The sequence below is a fragment of the Channa argus genome, chromosome 7 (genome assembly GCF_033026475.1).
Source record: "Channa argus isolate prfri chromosome 7, Channa argus male v1.0, whole genome shotgun sequence".
NCBI classification, from domain to species: Eukaryota; Metazoa; Chordata; class Actinopteri; order Anabantiformes; family Channidae; genus Channa; species Channa argus.
In genome coordinates this window covers 3,436,225-3,455,679 of record NC_090203.1, presented here as the reverse complement: position 1 = coordinate 3,455,679, position 19,455 = coordinate 3,436,225, and positions in this window count along the sequence as shown.

Here is a 19,455-nt window from a genome sequence, read left to right as displayed (position 1 = left end):
AGGAAGATGCTTAGCAAGCACGAACTGTGAACTCTCCCTCCCTGACCTCTCGGGCCCCTGGGCCTGTGCTCGTTCCATGAGTGCGACCTTTTTATGGTACATTTGGAGCCACCGCTGTTTTTCTGGACTTCATGGCAAGTTCTCGCTTTGTGTTTGCAGATGGTTAAAGTAAATGTATCCGTCCATCCATTATCCTCCGCCGCCTCGGAGTCGGGTCGTGGTGGCAGAAGGTTTAGTAAACATACAAACAGAGCAGCAAACAATCTTATGTAAATAACGTTTGTTTTATTAATAATAACAATGTGAGTTTATATTCATGAAGGGGATGTTTGGGTTATGTTTGAAGTATAGTACCATTTACATAAAGATGGCATTTCATATCTTGACAATAGGCCTGTTGGACAATGTGCCTGTTTGTGTCACCTGCTCATTTAGTCAGAGTAACAGAATTAAACTATGCATTTTATTTTCATACTTCTCACTTTGGTCAAACAAATAAAATTCAGCTACTTCAGTTACATGCAATTTTCTAAGGTCCTGAAATGTCTCATCACCTACTTTATATTACAAACATTTTATTAATACCAACACATTAGTGGAGTTTTAGGTTGTGTCAGCATTAGCATACGTAAATGATGTCCTTTCTGTGGCATTAATCGCCCTACATATAGAAGGCCCCTTGCAAGGGCCTCACTTAAACCCCTCCCCCACCCACACACACACGTACACACGCACTAGCACGGTTTGGTGATGGTACCTTGGCGTGAACGGGCGTCACAGCCTTTTCCCAGGAAGCAGAAGACAGGTGGACAGCTGTTTACTGAATAGGCGCTCGTACTGAAGAGCTTAATTGAGCTTCATAGGGCTAATTAAAATGCAGAGGAAAAAAAAAAAATCACGATTATGTTAATTCTTCTATTGTCTAAAACGTCTTCAGGAGTTGTGCTTGTTTGGCATCATCAATGTTAAAGACTCGGAAAAAAGAAAAAAAGAAATCTTCTTGTGGTTCGGAAGCCTGTGCCACAGCTTTTATTATATTACATGACATCTTCATGTTAGTTGTTTTGTGTAAGCTGCTTTTGGAATTGTGTAATAACATACTAATCATCATATCATTCAAACGATTTTATATTACAGACTGTGAATTTGCCATCACACAACTTCTAAACACAACCTTAATACAAAGAAGCAAGTGATAACTTGGAATAGTAGCACGGAATAGGGACAGAGGTCATTTTCGTCGCCTGTGTAAGTTTGAATTTTGGCAATAGTTGACGAAAATCATCTTTTATTTAGAAATTGAAACAAGTGGACAACCGTGATATTTTGTCACTGTGTTCACTGCGCACTTTTTGTGCACTTATCTACGTTAAAAGAATAAGACAAGGACAACAACACCAGATTTTTCTTCTTTATAAAGCCTGAAAACTGACTCCAGTATCGGTGATGTCAGGGTCATGGAGAACCCTGATCGTACCAGCGTTTTACACATTGTGCCACTTTCTTTCAATGGAATATTGCATCTAAATCCACGAGACCATATTGCACTTGTGACCCTACCACCCAACTTCTCCACATGTGTCCCTTGAGCAAGGCACAGCTGAATGATGCTGATCAGCGCCTCGGGCTAGACAGGGCTGCTCTAAGCAGCTGTAGCCTCCTGTGGCTCAGCCTCCAGCTCATATGTGATTGTTGTCCTTAACACTGCTCTGGAGGTGAACATAATGGGTTAATAGGCTCCCTCAGGATCTCCTGGTCCCCTGTGGGAGCCCTCAGCCCGCTCACAACCCTGTAGAGGCCGTAATGAGCCGAGGCTAAAGCCACTGTGGGGATGTGACACACTGACAGGACGTCAGAGCCTGATAAGATTAATCTAATTTGTACAAAAATGCATCTTCTCATCACTACAGTATAGATGCAAATAACTGTGCTCCATGTGGACTCAGCTGCCGTGGTTTATTACCCTTAACCCACGGGAAAACCTTACGTTCTACCACGAAACAACCTCAGAATCAGTGCAAAAATGTCCAAAAATTGGTACAATGACAATAAAAAAACAAACAAACATAGTATTTGTTGCAAAAACCTGGAGTTACTGATTTTTGTACTATATAATATAAAATATTAATTTCTTTAGCAGTAGAAAAATCTAGTGGAATAAAAGTAAAAGTGGAAACGAGTCCCCATTACCTTCACATCTCTCTTTCTCATTTGCTTGGATAATTATTCCACATACTTATGTATTTGTTGAGATGCTTCACAAAAAACTTCTCAGTGCAAACTGCAATCAGAACATAAATATCAACATTTCTGAGGTGCATCTGGAAGAGCACTCTCATCCCAGTTAATTTAACGCTGGTCTAGACACTTGTCTCATCATCATTGGTGAAAACTCTGGAAGTGTTGCTGCATTGTGTGAGATTTCACAGGTAGCAGCCGCACACTGAAAAAGAAAAAGAAAAAAAAAAAAACTATACGTAAAGGCCCAGTTCGGGGCCCCGGCTGTGAATTTTAGTGCCGTGTTTTTCATTTAGATCCAGATTATGTCCAGGAACAAAGCTGTGATGGTAGCCCCCTCGTCACCATTCTGGAAGGATCAGCGACCTGCTGAGAGGTTGTGACTGATGCCAACTAAGCGTGGTGATGATGGAACAGGGGAGCTGGTGGGGGGTGCCGACTAAATGCAGGAAGTTGTTCAGCTGGAGAGCGTTTCAGCCACTTGACTGAGGGGAAATTGCCTCCAGTGCTTCACGAGTATTTGCGAGTGCTTCACTTGAATTTCCTCCTTGAAAAACGCCGAGCTGTGTGACTGTCAAATCAACAAAAGTAGCTGCAGTGTTCATTTCGAGTCTGAGTGAAACCTGCAATGCCCGGACGTGAACATATAATGTGTGTCTGACCACAATGTGGAACTTGTTGAACACGCCATGTCCCTGATTGTAGGCAGAAGTAAAAATTGTTTCCATTTTTTTATTGTCGATGTTGCTGCAATAAGAAAATCATGTTGATCCAGGTTTTGATTTTATTTATCAAACTGCACACAATTTTACTGTTGCCCCATTACATACGGGGGCCTGTCGGTGCAAAAGAACGGTACTTACAGGAAACAACATTTCAGAAAATCTTTTTTATTTGTAATGTTCTTGTGTATAAAATGCTACAAAAAAAAAAAAAAGGAACTCGTTTTTTAAGAGTTGTTCATTTGACCGGCAAATACTGTAAAAAGTGTGGCTGACATTTTGGACAACATTCTCACTTCATCCACTTTAAATTTGCAGGATTAAAAAAGCCGCATCAATCCAACTCTGTGACAGAACTGAAATATTAGACATATTAGGATTTAATTTTGTTAAGTGAAGAGGAAAGTCTCTTGAATTTTCTCTCATGAAAGCTTCATTTTCACATGATCCCTCACAGGATAGAAAACTAATTTTTTAACAATACAAGGAAAAGACACATCAAACATAACAAATTCAAAGAAAGAAGAAGTTCAACTACTTTCTTTTTTAATAAGCAGCTTCCTGTAGACCTAATGCCAAGGGGTTTCTATTCCCTTAATTCCTTGAGGTCATTATATCGTTGATGTACCACTCCATAATTCAAACTTCTCTTTATCCTCCTTCAAACTGCATACTGGGCCTTTAATTGTGCCCTAGATGACAGAGCAAACCCAAAATTCAAGACCCTTAGATAGAACAAAAAAGAGGATTTGCAATTAGAAAGATCTAAGGAAATCATATTCATCAACGGGCTGAATGACCATTGTGACATGGAAGGATCACATTTAGGACAGAAAGGGGCAGCCTCTAATCCCAGTGTCCCCACGAGGTCCCCTGGCTTAGCACCCCGCGCACTAACAAGGCCTCCCACCGGACCCATTACAAGAGGAAAAACCAACAAAGGCAGTTATTACACACTCCTTATGAAAGACATCAGGGGTGAAGGGGGGCAAGCTGGACACCACTGCAACAAAAGAACGCTGACTGACCCCCCTCCCATTCCCCACCACCAGTCCCCTGACGCCTTCACCTCCACCCCAATAACCCGCCTGCTCTTCCAAATTAGCCGCTTCCACTTCACGCATACCTCCGAGCTGCAGGCATTGTGGAGGTGCGTGACTCGAGGGGGTCGGCAGAGGTCGGGGGCAATGTGGCCTGTTAATTGAGTGAGCCCATTGAGGGAGCACGAGGCTCAGCAGGGCCTCACCGGGGGCCGAGTCGGTGCCGCGAATGAAAAGGAACAGCTAGGAAGTCACGCTAAAGGCTCGCTGGGTGGACGTGGGGAAAGCTCGGAGGTGACCGCTGCTCAGGTCCTAAAAGCGATGCATATTTACACACATATACACACACACGACGTTAACTACAGTAATAAAAAATGAAGCTGCTTAAATTATTTGGACTTTTTCTTTTTGATTTTTAGGGGGTGAAAAAGCAACGGTTCATTACGTGAGTTTCTGTGAGATCTCAGTTCCTTCTGAAACCGTTTAGTATAAACACCAAGTGTGCGGTTGATCATTAGTCTCCCGCCTTTTCAAAATTAGTTGAAACTTGTATTGAGCAGCACCTGAAACACAGCAAAAGAAGAATTAAGCAACAAAAAAAAAAAAAACGCAACACAACTAACAAAATACTGACAACTAATTTTTGGTTTCATTTAACTTTACTGAAAACACATACTATTATGTAAATAAATTACCAGCAAAGTACTTGTGGATTAAAGGATCAGTACTTGTGGACTGAGTCTACAGGTATATGCCTGTAGAGTTTTCTATGAGAGGACTGCGACAGATGGAGCAGGTGGGATCGGGCTTTAGGTTTACAGCAGGTGAGGTCTTCTTCTTCTTCAGGGCTCTGGGTTCGGGCTTCCATTTACAGGAAGACACTTCCTTTTTATTTGCCTAAATCCAAGCATTGGCCAGCATTTCCAGAAGTGGACTCTGGCGATCTCCACGTCATCGTGCCAACTCGCAGTCTGCTTGCTCTACTTCATGCACGAGCTCGAAGTTGACAGCAGCTTTTGCAGAAAATCATACTTCAGGTCAGCAGTAACTGCTCCAACACTTCCTAACACTGCAATACCTACGTCTCTCACTCTTGCTGAGATTTATTTTCAAACCTAGAGTTGAATTCTCTTGCAGCAGATCGTGCTGCTGCCTGAGTTCACTTCCTGACTCCAGCAGTTGAACCTCAATGCATCACAGGTCTTTGTATTAGATGAATCGTCCCTTGACTCCACTTCACTCAACATTAAGGCACAGCATTAATTTTCAGTCGTGCAATAAAGAAGTAAAAGGACTGAATCCTGTCTTGTGTGCAACTGTCCAGAATTTGAATTTGGACTTAGTTGAAGGTTTTCTGGTGGAGGTCTAAAGAGCGCGACTGCCGGATCCAGATCTCAACTGTTCGTACGGTTTAAGATTATGAATTCATTCAGCTGTTCAGACTATCATATTCAGTTGTTAAGCTCTCACTATCTACGTTTGAAAAGGTCCCTGAAGGAATCGAGGAGGGGGGGACCAACCCAATCCTCTTCTCTTACTGCCTTCACACTGCACATTACCTCATTCTCATCAGCGAGAAAGACAGAAAAGAAAGCTACTGATAAAAGACTGAAGGGGGGGAAAAAAAAAATACCCACAATCAGATACAATCGAATGAGAAGGCGAGAGGAAAAGATTGTGTGGGGGAGGGGAGGTATTCGTTAATTAACGAGCGACTAATCTCAACCAAATTAATAACCGGGTCATGGATGTGAGGGAGAGAGGGATGAAAAGAGGGGATGGGAAAAAAAAAGGTAAAAGAAAAGGGGAGAAAAGAGGACTGTAACGATGGCTCTGTGCACGCCGCTGAGAATTTAGTCCCTGTCTTTTCCCCATAACCCCTCCTAACCTTTCCCATTCTCCCCGGCGCTCCGATCACAAGCCCCCTTTTGTGGTTCTCCTAAAAAAACCTTTGTCAGATGCCAATTTGCATAAAGGCAACAAGCAACAACACTTTTTCCTCCCCTGTGGGACGAGGCAGCAGCAGCTCCTCCCCTAGCAATGGCGATGCAATTCTTCTTGTTGTAGGACACACACACACACACACACACACTGTGGAGCATACGTGCAGGATGACATGACGATAAATGTGCTTGTTTTATGATTCCCTGTGTGCACATACTGTATGTTTGTGTACAGATGCCACACACACACACACACACACACACACACAGCTCCCTTTTGAGCGTAATTAAAACAGGAGGTGCTCACACAATACGCTTTTGTCTTAGGGCATGGCGAGGACAGGCGGGACGAGGGGCCACTGCATTTTAATTAGGAGGCGATGGTGTGAAAGCCAATCAGGCGTGTTAAACAGATGACATACTGGGACAAATATGGCACTACTTTCTCGCTGCTCTCCCACGGTGGCGCACGGATACAAGGCGGTGCGCGCTGCGACTTCCGGCCATGGCACGCTGCCAGCGCTTGGAAATTAGCAGCCGGAGCAGTTGGGATGAATTAGCGCCCTGAACAATGCAGGAGGCTGCGTGCTACGCAGCAGGGAAACAAGAGGTGGCCGACGTCGCGCCAGTAGGTGGCGACGTTGAGTCGAGCAAGCTTCACACCTGCACAACAGCTTCTTTAGCTTTTTGTTTTTTGTCGTTTTTTTTTTTTTTTTTTTTTTTTTGCAATGTGCTTTCAAACCTGAGGTGCAATCGAATGAATGTAATGAGAAAAGGTGGGTTTGGGATTTCTGGTGGAGCCTATTCACAGCCAACAGTGAGAAAAAAAAAGAGAAGAAGAGACCTCGCCTGGAAATCATGGCGCCAGGAAACGGGCTTTTTTTTTTTTTTTTTTTTTTTTTTTTTTTTTTTTTTAGACTGAGTGAAAACAACATTGCACACAATAAGCCCACATTTCTTTTGAGCGCCCGGCTGCCAGCGTACAGTATTTCCCTGACAACAAAAACCGTTAGCCCAGATTTAGCGTCGTTCATTCCAAAGTGGGCACATCTGTTTGGTTATCAATAACGACGGCCCTGTTTGGCATGCGGGCAGCTCCCCTCTTTTTCTCCCATTCACAACTCTGTTAAAGGGGAACAATTCAGGTGTTATAAATCACAGAAAGGGGAACGAGCCAGCGAGAGGCTGACGGGCTGTACAGTGGCAGAGGGAGACCTCCAGCACCCTGCCACCACTTTCTATTCGCCAGGGCCACCCAGCTTCATTGACGTGGGCAATCCCAACCTCCGCTTCTTTGTTTTTGCTGCTCAATTTCCCTTTTCTCTGGGGCGTCTTTTCTCTGGCACTCGGTGTTTGGTTGCGAGGTTTGTGCCCCATTTCCTTCACGTCCCTCTTTTTTAAATCCGTTCTTCCTAAGCACCAATAGAATTTGTCTTATTCTCTTAATCTCTTCTGCTCTTTCTCTGCCTTTCTTTTTTGCTGTGGCCTATCCCCACCTATCCTTTCCTCTTTGCTTTCCCCCTCGTTGCCAACTTACCCCTCTGTCGTTTTCGCCCTCCCTTTCTCATTCTCACCAACCCTCCCCCCCTCCCTCCCTCAGCTATACCCATTGCTCTCTGCCATTTCCCCAGTAAGGGGGCACTTTGCTGCTCCTGTCTTTCGATCTCCGCTGTTGGCACTCAGTTCTGAGCGGCCGGCCCAGTGTGTGCGGAGGAGAAGCTGTGTGTGAGCAAACGGGTGCCCACGCCTGCCCCCGGCGCCACAAAGGAGCCTTTCTTCACCCATCAATGGCCTCCATTAACGCCGGGCCCTCTGCCTCTGGAGGGGATGTCAGGCTTCCAGAGATGGCACACAGAGACGGCCATTAGAGGCAGGAAGCCGTGGGCAGGGGCATCATGGGAGAGTTGCCAGGGCAGTGGGAGGGGGGGATGGGGGACAAAGAGGGCATGAGATGGCGTTTTGTGTTCTGAACTCAGCCCAGTGCATACAGACATAAACGCGGCAAAGGACACATTTACTCTCAAACTGAAGCATGCATGCACGTGTGTGTGTGTGTGTGTGTCTGTGTGTGTGTGTGTGTGTGTGTGTGCGTGCGCGCGCAATTAGCTTCAGCTGCTGCTTGTTTCTGAAACCTGATACAATTATTTTAGCAGCTAGTTGCTGCAGAAAACAATCCAAAGTCTTCCTGGCCATTTCTCCTTCAGCGTCACAATTTGGTTGTTCAAGTCTCTAATCAATACTGTGTCAGTCAGTCATCAGCAGCACATGTGGAAACACGTGCAAGACTGACTTACTGGAAATGTCACATGAACACACTGCATACACTAGGTTTTTTAAAGGAAAAAATACTGGATCCTGCAGTTTGCAGACTATTTTCCACGGGGATTTAATTCACATTTGATCTGGAGGGTCAAAATAAAACAATGTGTGTGTGTTTTGTCTTTGTTCAGGGATGAAGGAACATGAACAATAAATGAGCTCTATGACACAGAGGAACATGACACACAGCTCTTTAAATGCACACATACTACTAGTTAATATGACGCATTCCTTGGTGTTTTTCTTAGAATTTTTGTCCTTGTAAAAAGACATTCTAGGGAACGTGTGGAGTCCCAGCTGGTGGACCTTTGTTGCATATCACAGCCCGTTTTCTTTCTTTGCCCTGCTTTTCTGTCTACTTATAATATGTAATAAGGGCATAAAAATTCCTCAGAAATCTTAAAAAAACATCACAATGCAATTATGCGTGTGTGTGTGTGCGTGTGTGGTTTGTAAATAATTTCAGTTAACTACTATTGTCTCCTGCTAAAGAAATGTCTCCCAAAGTAAATGGACTTGCCACAAGCTGAGCATAATTGAATCAAACCTCTTCATGACACGATTTTTTCACAGAGACTGTTCCGACCTTTGTGTTTCTCTGGACAACACAGCTTCTGTGATATTTCCACAAATTATTGGGCAACGTGGCCAAATTTGAAAAGCAGATACAGATGTGATGCAATCACACTTTTCTGAAGATGCACAAAAAAAATGTGATCACACACCAAACATGAATTTGCTTGTTTGCATGCAGCAAGGGCTCACACACACACACACACACCACACACACACACACACCATTCAGATGCCCGTTGGCAGCGAATGCCATGGCTCTCATTAAATCTTTCTATCTAATCCTTTTGTTTTTCCCCTCTTCTCCAAAGTTTTCATTGGTTTTGTGATGTGGTGGTGGTGGTGGGCCGGTGTTGCCCATTGAGACTTTAAGTGTTGCTGAGCTTTACACAAAGGCAAAACAGAAAAATCCTGAACATGTTCAGGAACTGGAAAAAAATCCTTGTGGTCTTGTTGCTTTTGAACAGGTAAAATAGGTGAATCCTCCACTGCTGTGAGATCATTTCACCCTGTTTCTACATTTCCACATGTAATTGTATGTAAATGTAATTCACCTTTTTTTTTGTGGATATTTTGAATGTGGTAGAAGACAGAACAAGGCCGAATGCCGCACCAAATTCAAAACAGCTCAAATATTTTCACTGCACTGGCCGATATTATAAGTTATTTTCTCAGAAAAATGCTTTTAAGGCAACAACAAGATGTTTTTATGAGGCAGAGACTTTTTCAGGGAGTGTGCTTGGGACTCTGCTGTGTGCAAAAGACAAACCTGAAAGCTACAAGCGGACACTCTATGACAGTATGGAGGTGACAACACACAGCTGCAGCATGGGGACGGTAGCTCGTCCTGCAGGCGGGGCACAAAACATCTAGTCAGAGTGAGATCCCCACAGCATCTGAGCCATAGATGTGAAAAGAGGCAGGTCAGCCTTCTCAAGACCTTCTGAGAAGACACCACAAGACGGTGAAAGAGAGGGTCAGCTCTGTGTAGAGGGAAGGGGGGTGGGCGGGCGGCGTGCTGTGAGAGCAGGTGGGGCGCTGAAAAAGAGATGGGGAGTGTGTGCAGATCAGAGGGATGTGTGCGAGCCGGGCACGGTCAGCATCCACTGATCTAATGACGGCCCGACTTCAGAGCAACACTGGCTCCCTTTGCACGGCGCCAATTAACTCCAAGGGTGGGGACAGTTGATGGACGAGTCTATTATTAGCATGTGAGGAGTGGCGCAGCGCCTCAAAGAAATCAAAGAAAGAAAAGTCTTGAAGGAAGTGGCAAATGCAAAGTGAATGCGGTTGATATGCTTCATTTGCCCAATTGTGGCCATATTGCTTTCTTCTCCCACTCCCCTCCACTACGCCGCCACCACCACCAGCAGCAGCAGCAGCAGCACCTCATGTTCTTATGAGTAGACAGAAACAACACAACTCTGCAAATGATGTAATTTGTAGCTCTGCAGAGATGCCCCCTCCCTGCTGCACTCAATTATAACCACTCTGGGAAACAAAACCAAAAAGAGGATAATGCAGCCTTTCATTCAAAGACAAATATCAAAGGTTCCTCAAATCTTTAAAATCCCTCCAGCTGAGCGGAGTGCCGCCCCTCCCGGTTCATCCCACCTATCTATGTCTTTAAGCAGGAGGTGTGTGTTTGTGTTGGGGGGGGGGTGCTCGGTGATTGGGCTCCATTTCAAACCCATTTCTCATTTCCACCAATAAGATTCTTCAAGGACAATGAGAGAACTGCAAAAATAAGCTGCACGGCTTTTAAAACCTGGTCGTTCTTCAACATTTCCAGATCTAGTGCTGTGTCTGACATCACTTTCCCTTCACATCTTTAATATTTGTTGAACTAGAACTAAAGTGATTTTTCAGATCCGTGTAAATCCTCGTTTTGCTGCCATCAGTTGCAGACATCATTTATTACAATCCCAGGCTTTAGAGCAGCCAAAGTTATTTGGTGAGATTTGTTGACTGATTTGTCATAGACAGAATGAAAATCCTTTAAATGTAGAAAAATGTAGCAAAAAAACATATTTCATTTTGTGTTTATGTGTGTAGTGCAGCAAAAAAATTGTGTTACACTCACATTTTAAATCCTGATTTAAGAAAAGTGTTTTTTTTTCCTTTTATTTTTAAATTTTTTTAACTATTTAGCTAAATAGTTTTTCTCTTTACTACGTACGTTCAGTCTTAGCACAACATCTTATACTCAAAGCTAAAGTGTGCAACTGCTTTCAAATATATTGGCAATAGAAATAATCTTCAAAACTCCAAATCTTATTGCGGAGAGGTTCTGTAGAAGCATCCTGTGACCCAGACTTACGGAAGAACACTAGCAGCAGTGCAGAGATACACTATTGACCTGTAAAGGTTTTCAAAGCGAGGCTCGCCCTCCTGACCATTCAGCTGATTTCTGCTTGATCATGTGGCTTTTTGTTTTTTGTAAATCATCCTTATGTAATTAAAATAAATAGAGTGTGGTGGAGTGTAAAGAACGAAGCTACGGTTTCGCGCTACCACTAGCTTAAATCATACTATTTGCCAATATTTGCGATGCACCACCGCACAAAAGAGACGAGGCAAATAGCTCTTCTGCACCTTATGAAATATAATCCACAGCTGGCCAGAGGTTGTGCATCAACACAAACAGGGCCTGTGCCACCCCTCTGGTCTCAACCCTGTATGATTTAAGCCAAATGCACCAAATCTAAAAATGCTCAGAATTAAAAAAAAAATCTTTATTTTTAAAAAGTTCTGGAGTAAATTATTGTATTAGTCGTTCCATCGGAAGAAACATATATTACAACGGGGGTGATTGTGGTGACAATTCACAACGTGTGTGTAACAACATACCAATTCTGCAAATGTGCATAATGCAGAAGGTCCAGTCATCTACACAGGGGTTGGGTCAGGGAGCTAACAGATGCATACACACCACACACAATACAACATAAACTATATATTAAATGCAACATAGTTTAAACAGTGGAATCAGGATTTTCAGGCTGAAGCTGCTCAGAAACCAGTGAAAGTCAAATGGGCATTTGGTTTTTTCCAGGAGACGGATTAATTAGCACTTTATTTCTGACTGAGCTGTAAAAATATGCAGCTACTGACAATCAAACGAGTGCCTCAGAACATCTCACCGTGCTCTGCTTCCCTCTTTGTTCAGCCCTGCAGGAACCCTGTTGGAACCGATCTGAAGTGATGGATACGATCGACTGCATTTAAGAATCATGTTTTGCTGGGACTCGAGAGCCAATCCAGAGGCGTGCAACTTCAAAAGAATTCATTAGACGCCAGGGATGAAAATGGTGAAAATGAAGAGCTTATAATAATGTAATGAAGTGGAAGAGAAGCTACTATGGAGGCTCATATCGTTGAATGTCGTGTATTGGAGAAAGCCTTAAAACTGTAGCATGGGCCGTTTGGCAACAAAACAATTTGAAAACGTTCCTCATTTGGTGTTTTTAACTTCATTAAGTTCAGTAATAAAAACAAAAGTTGGCAATTTCCACCAGAAAGAGAAATGTAGCTTCCACTTGCACTGAGAGTTTCACCTTTGACTGACGGTGCCACAGAAACAAGTGACGGAGTTCAGCCTCTTTAAAGGGCCTGTCACCCTGATACCAATAAGGGCCAGTGCTGCAGGATAACATCTATTCATCTGGAAAGGAGAGCGTGTTCACATCAGGCCCGGGACTGAGGAAGGCCACGAGCGACGTCACGAAGTGTGATCATGTTCTGTACATTTCCTAAAACTCAAGGTCCATTGTCACCCTCCTCAGTGAGACTCCTCTTCATTACCGTCCACAGACTCTCACCACGTGGGAATTAATCCGCCTCTAAAAATAGTCCCCATAAAATATGTCGCTGTTTGTTTGCTATAACGACATTTTTAAAATGAGGCTTTTTTTGTAGAAAGTCACACACAATTACACCAGAGAGCGCTGGTTGGATTAATGTCGTCTTGTAGAAACAACAACAATAAAAGATCATCACCAATCTTTTCCTGCTGGAGATTAGACAGACAGCACAGGGACAGACAGAAAAAAAAACACATGTGAGCTTAAAAATAGCAGAAATTGATTAAACAGGATTATTTCTAAATGAGAAACTGCCCTAGCACTAGTAGTTCAGGTTGGAGAGCAGTGTAGATGTGTGTGACGTTGTTTGAAAGGACGTGTGGAGTTTTGCCTTGGGCCTCAACGCTGTGATGATGCTGTGTTTCCAGCATCTGTCCAAATGGAAAATCCCTGTGCATATTTGTGAACTGTCAGTCACCTGAAGTGTCAGTTTTGGCTGAACGTGTCTGTCAAAGTTTTTAGCGAATATCTTCAGAATAGAGGAACTCACACAACTAAAATTGCGTTAGAAATAACATTTATTTCAATTAGTATTATTGCTGATGTAATTTCTTTTTTGCCATCTATGTCTGAGTTGATGATTTGTGCTTTTATTGTGAAAGCACACGGTGACTTGTGTTTGGAAGAGAGTTATAGAAAATACACTCGGTACTGGAAAGAACACGATGAGCAGATGAATTAACACTTTTATTCCCCTTGTGAGAAAAAGTAAAATGCTGCAAGTCCAATCAATGTATGAGCTTTTCCTGGTCACGTGTTGCTCTGACGGAGCATCTGTGTGCTGCGTCTTCTTCCTCCATCACGGGAGGAGGTGGAGGGCGGATTAAAAGTGAGGCTAATCTCCAGTCCTCCTCCTCCTCCTCGTTCCCTCAGTCCTGCAGCTCCGCGGCCTCCTCGTCGTCATGAGAAGGAGGCAGCCGCCAAATGAAAATGGCAGCTGTTTGTTTACGCGTTCCCACGACTCCATGCCAATTAAACATCGTCATTCCGTCAGCCGCTTGTCTCCCCTGATTAGACACCCCTCAGCGGACACACACACACACACACACACACACACACACACACACAGAGGGGAGGAGGTGGGGGGACGTTCAGGCCCGGAGAGGAGAGCTCCTGTCCAAATGAAGGCCCCGCTTCTCTGGGTTTGAATGAAACATGATCATGTTCCAGGAGCTTTTCCAACGTGTCCACAATTGTTTAACACACTGAGGGATTATCACAGCCTGCAGCCTCACGTGTGTCATTAAAGTCACGAATATGATAAAAATACACACGCTGTATTTTTTCCATAGGTCTGTTATATAATTCCAATTGGGTCATAAACTATACATAGTTATTACTCACTCACTTGTTGAGGAGGTGAAACACATTCAAATGTAATCAAATATCAGTGGTTTATAATAAACCTTAATTTTTCACTCGTTTATTTCCAGTTTAAATGTCTGATTCAGAATTATATATATATATATATATATATATATATATATATATATATATATATATATATATATATTAGAATATTATATGAAAAAATGAATATTTTAAAGAGCATATCCATATTTATTATATACTTTAAACCAGCGGATTTTTATATTGAATTTTAAAATTAAAAACGGACAAAAACGTCTTTTTCAAACCAAATGCGTTTAGTGGCAAATTTTAATCATCTGATGTTTAGTTTGTTGTTAAAATTCCTGAAAAACTGAAACGAAACTCTTAGTCTTAGTTAAGTGTTGCCTGATCCATCGTGGGCTTATTAATAACTTGTTGACTTGTTTTTGTTGTTGTTGTTTTTCTCTGCAAACTCTGGTTTTGTCTGTTTTTTCCGTGCAGCCAGAAAAACTCCAGCAGCAGCTCTTCATCATAACGGGTGTGTGTTTCTGCTTATTAATGGATTCGCTCACGGTTCACGGTGACTCAAAACATATGAATAATATTTAAAGCCATGGTGCTGTTCTATTAGACCAGGAAATTGTCTTAATATATCTTTGAATAATAATAATAATAATAATAATAATAATAATAATAATAATAATAATAATAATAATAATAATAATAAATTATTTCTGCAGGATAAAATCAATTCAGGTCTTAAAAATGTCACTGATCCAGGCTTTGGATTAGTTGGAGAAACGGGGAAATTAGAGCACTTAGATTTACCAGAAGAATATTAAATTAACATTTGAATAGATTAGTTTTACCTTTTTAATCTTGGTACACTACTTATAAAGTAGTGTGCATGTGTCACACTGTATACACAGATCATGACTGACAGCTGAAGACCTGCAGGATCCCTAAAAGTGCAGAACTGCAAGTGGCCACTAGATGCTGTCTTCAGGAAAACTCAACAATATTAAAGTGTCTTGGAAACAATTCAGTGTAGAAATTCCTCACATCACTCCTGTTTGCTTCTTGTTTCCAAACTAATGAAATTGATGTCAAATCAAATTTCTCAACAGCAAATGGCAAGAATATCTGCTCCAGTGCTGCAAAGGAATCGTGTGAGAGACTTTCATTTTATTATTATAGCACTCGAGTAAGTGTTTGGAAGAGCGAATAAATCTGCACACGTTTAAGTTCTAATGTGTTTCATCAGTCATGATGGAGACGAGGAAAAGACTGTGAATGACAGAGTGTTAGCTGGAGGTACGAACACGAAGAGAAGTTATTTGCAGATTTATCTTTTATCCACATGCTTCACGGAAAGAAACAGCCAAAAATGGGACAGAGATGGAAAGAAATGCAGCTTCAGTTCCTTAAATTAAAATTAGGTTTGGGCAGTTGTGTTGTTGTGCTTTCGCACTCCGAGTCCGTTGGTGGCGATAACAGCGATAAGGTTGTGGCTTTTACTATTAGATGCTCATTTGAGTATGGATGGACTGAGGTCACAGGAAAAATCTCTGGTTTGTAAGTTAAAAAGCTCAGATTGATGAGAAACAGATGCACAATGATGCAAAGATGTAAAATATGCTAAATGGTCCAAAACAGACAAAAATAAATAAATACATTCAAAAACAAATATCATAATCACAGAAAAGTTTGTGCCCAGGGCCCATTTTCCCAAAATCTGTCCATGCACCCGAGCACCTGGTGGTTTGTGCACAATCACAAACTCAGACATAAAGAAACGTTGTTTTGCACCACGAACAGCAACGAGACCAAGATACTGATCAGCAAATGTGTGGTGCCAGCTCTCCACTCTCCAGCACGACCTGATGGAGGCACCCTGAAACGAGCATACCTGCAGTCACCGTGAGCGTCCAGGTATGTGGAGGATCGGGGGAACAGTTTGCACTTGAAAAGATCTGCTTCATCTGGACGTGTGAAGTTAAGGATTTTACCTTTGGTTAACAGCCCCACATCCTCCAGATCCTTTAATTTTTGGTTTTTTGGTTCAGCGCTTTACAGTGACCATGTAACTTCAGTGATGCAGCCCTGTGTTCTGTGGATCAGCGTGCTTATGTAAATGATTGGCATTGTCTTATCACTGCTTTTGGAATTGATCGATTGATTGATTGATTTAGGCTGCTATTGATCATATGTTTGCCAAAAGCTGCTGTCCTGGTGTCATCTGTTTGCTGTCATCTATCACAGCTTGCACCTTGTCATAAATGCCTTCACCCGCAGCATCAGCGTTCTCCCGGCCCTGGAATGCAGCGCAGTTGTTTGTTCGGGCATTAACATGAGAAAGCACCTCCATCTAACTGCACTTATTTGACCTCTGACCTCCCCTTTGTGCCTCCCAGACAGCAAATTGCTGCGGTTGTAGTGGCGGTGGTCCCGCGCTGCTGCTCGACTGCCACTCCCGTTCTCTCGCTGGGGGAGAAGGGTGAGGAGGAGAACGGGTGGGTGGATGGGTGTCTCTCAATCAAGCAACTGAATGCCAAAGTCAATTCTCACCCCCCCCAAGCCCCCCCCCCCCCCCCCCCCCCAAGCCCCCCCCCACACACACACACACACACACACACAACCAAAAAAAACCCACACGTTGTCACACACGCTCCCACACTCTTAACCAGACAGGCTGGAGGACCCTGTCTCAGCAGCCTTTCTTTGCCACCCTGCTCCTGTCTGCACCCCCTTTTTTTGTCTGTGTTTTAATAAAGAGCAGGGGACCCATGCAAGGAGCATGATTAGGGGGGACCCTGAGATTGCAGGACTGCAGACTTTGTGTGTGTGTGTGTGTGTGTGTGTGTGTGTGTCTGGCTTTGGATGTTTAATCCTATAGAGTTGCAATGGGATGAGAAACATATGCGTTATATTACGGTGGCATTGCATTCATTGCAGCACCAACGGTCTCCTCTGTTTTACCATCAAAGCCTGGGAACATCTTTGTGCACGCTGCTGTCACCATATGCTAATCGGCACGTCACTTTGCAGCGCTACAGTTATGTTTGTTTTAAACTGCAAGAGCTAATTATCATACAAAGTGGTGAGAATATTGCAGTGATTAGTGGTATTATTATTATTGAGTGGGGGTTTGCGATATTGCCAAGGTTCTATGATGTCATAAACTCCTCCAACTCAGGCTACATTTTGGCAACTGGATTTTCTTTAACGGTTACATGCTGTGTTGTAATTGTCCCTTTATTATTGTTTGGGAAGTTATTTCTTCCTTTAAACACAGTAATGTTTCCCAGAGCTCCAGGTCCTAGTTATTGAATATGTGTGTGTCATGTCCTAAAGAGCTGCCAACCCTGAAAGAGAGTTTCAGAACCTCTACTGAATTATCTGAATTGGATGGAAAGTTTATGATGGTGGCGAAAAAGGAAGTTATGGCGACAGCATTATAATAACTGGTTGAGTCATCCTCGGCAGTAATAACCTCAAGCAAGCGCTTCCTGTAGCTGTGGATTGGACCAACCTTCAGGTGCAATTTTGATCTACCTGGATCAGAGGTGTGTTTAATATCGCTACATGGTTTTCTTTTTACAACATGCGTTCTGCCCAAACAATTCAACGAGTGTCAGCGTGGTCGTCGCAGGCAAACTTCACGTGTGGAGAGCAATGTGTCATGCTCTTGGGTCGTCCGAGATCTTTTTGTGAGACACTCAAAATGTCAGAATGTCGACATTCCTGCTATGAGGAAGTAAAACTGCTCGACATGTACGGGGGGAAAAAAATCTGAGCCTGATCAACTTCTAGGGGAAATATTTGCTGCTTGACTGATCAGACCACATTAAACTCTACTGTAACATTCTACCAGCTGAATGTAGTTCTTAACAAAAACATTAATCAGCACGTTTCAACTTACCGACACTCGTACAAACACAACATATATAGCAATACAGACTTGTAGTAGTAGTTTTTATAAGTGTGTAGATTCAGGTGTCTCGTGGCTGGTGGGACCTGACGGAGGACATCTTCAGCATTTTGGGAGTAGCAGCTCTCAGTAGTCCATTTCAAAATATATAGTGGCAATATTGATTCCACCTGTACTCATCTGTTGTACTGTTGCATCAAAGCTGTAAGCTGTTAACTCCTCAGTTGATCGCTGAAATTTAAACAGCAAAATTTGACATTATGTTTCATATTGTGTTGCCATTATGGAGGATTTAGTCTATTGCTTTTATTTTGTCCACCCAGTTATGATTAATACTAGTGGCCTAAAACAAATGATCACCTTTAAATGGAGTACATCTTAAACCAAAAACAAAAAAAATATTAATCATGAAAAGAATGTATTTGATCGCATAGCCAGGTGTAGCTAACCTACACACCAAGTCAGGTCATTTGAAATCGTTCATGAAATATTTCACATATTTATTAATTACCTTAAGCTCAATTAAGGTATCGTTAATATACTTCCAACATAGTAAGTAAAAATGAAGATCTAAAATAAGTATTAGGCAAACATGGCATTTAAGTAGGATGTAATTCAGACTTTGCAGTTATTATAAGCAAACTAAAACTGAGCCATACACACAAGAGTGGGCAAACAAAACAAATGAACATAAAAATAATAATTGTATCCTGGGTCGCTGAAAGCTAAGCTGACACCTTCTGCAGCTGCTGCTATATAGAAAGTGAAGGTGAAGTTATTATCATCACCTTCTGCTACCCGCTGTGCTGAGCTCGGTGCCTCCCTGAGGGACACGGTCGATTCCAGTTCTCGTTCTGGTTCAGTTCACGTTCTGGTTCAGTTCAGGGAAGAAAACCACTGATGTTAGGGTTAGAGAAAGATGGATGTGTTAAAAAGCGAATGAAAAACACTTTGTGTACCAAAAGTCCCCTTTGGCGTTGCTAAAAATCATAAAAGCATGCTCTCAAATTTAAAAATATGCTCTTAAATTAAGATAAGAAAATCCACACAAAAGCCTTGTGCTGCAGTGACTTTTTCATCCGTCATTTTTATACTTTTAATAACTCATATTGTAAGTTCTGATGCTTTTTCTTCCAGTTATGGACACTAGTGGCCTTCAAGTCTTTATCGGGATGATCACACACAGGCTGATTTGTCCTTGTTCTGATACGGTGGGTTCACATCTAAAAGGTCTTCATCTTTGTAACGGCCCTCTGGCCCGTCGAGTGGTTTCCTGCTCTACCTGCAGGTAGCTGGAGCTGGAGCCAATTAAATTGGTGGAGGGCACCTGAGCCCAGTTTCCTACTTCCTATAAATTCCCGGCCTCCCTCAGAAACAGGCAGCTTTGGTTTGCATTCTAATGTTGCTTTGTTAAGTTACTTTATGTTTCACTCATCCATGCACTCACTCACTTTTGATATAATAAGCGTCTCATGTTTGGCCTTCATTTTCCAT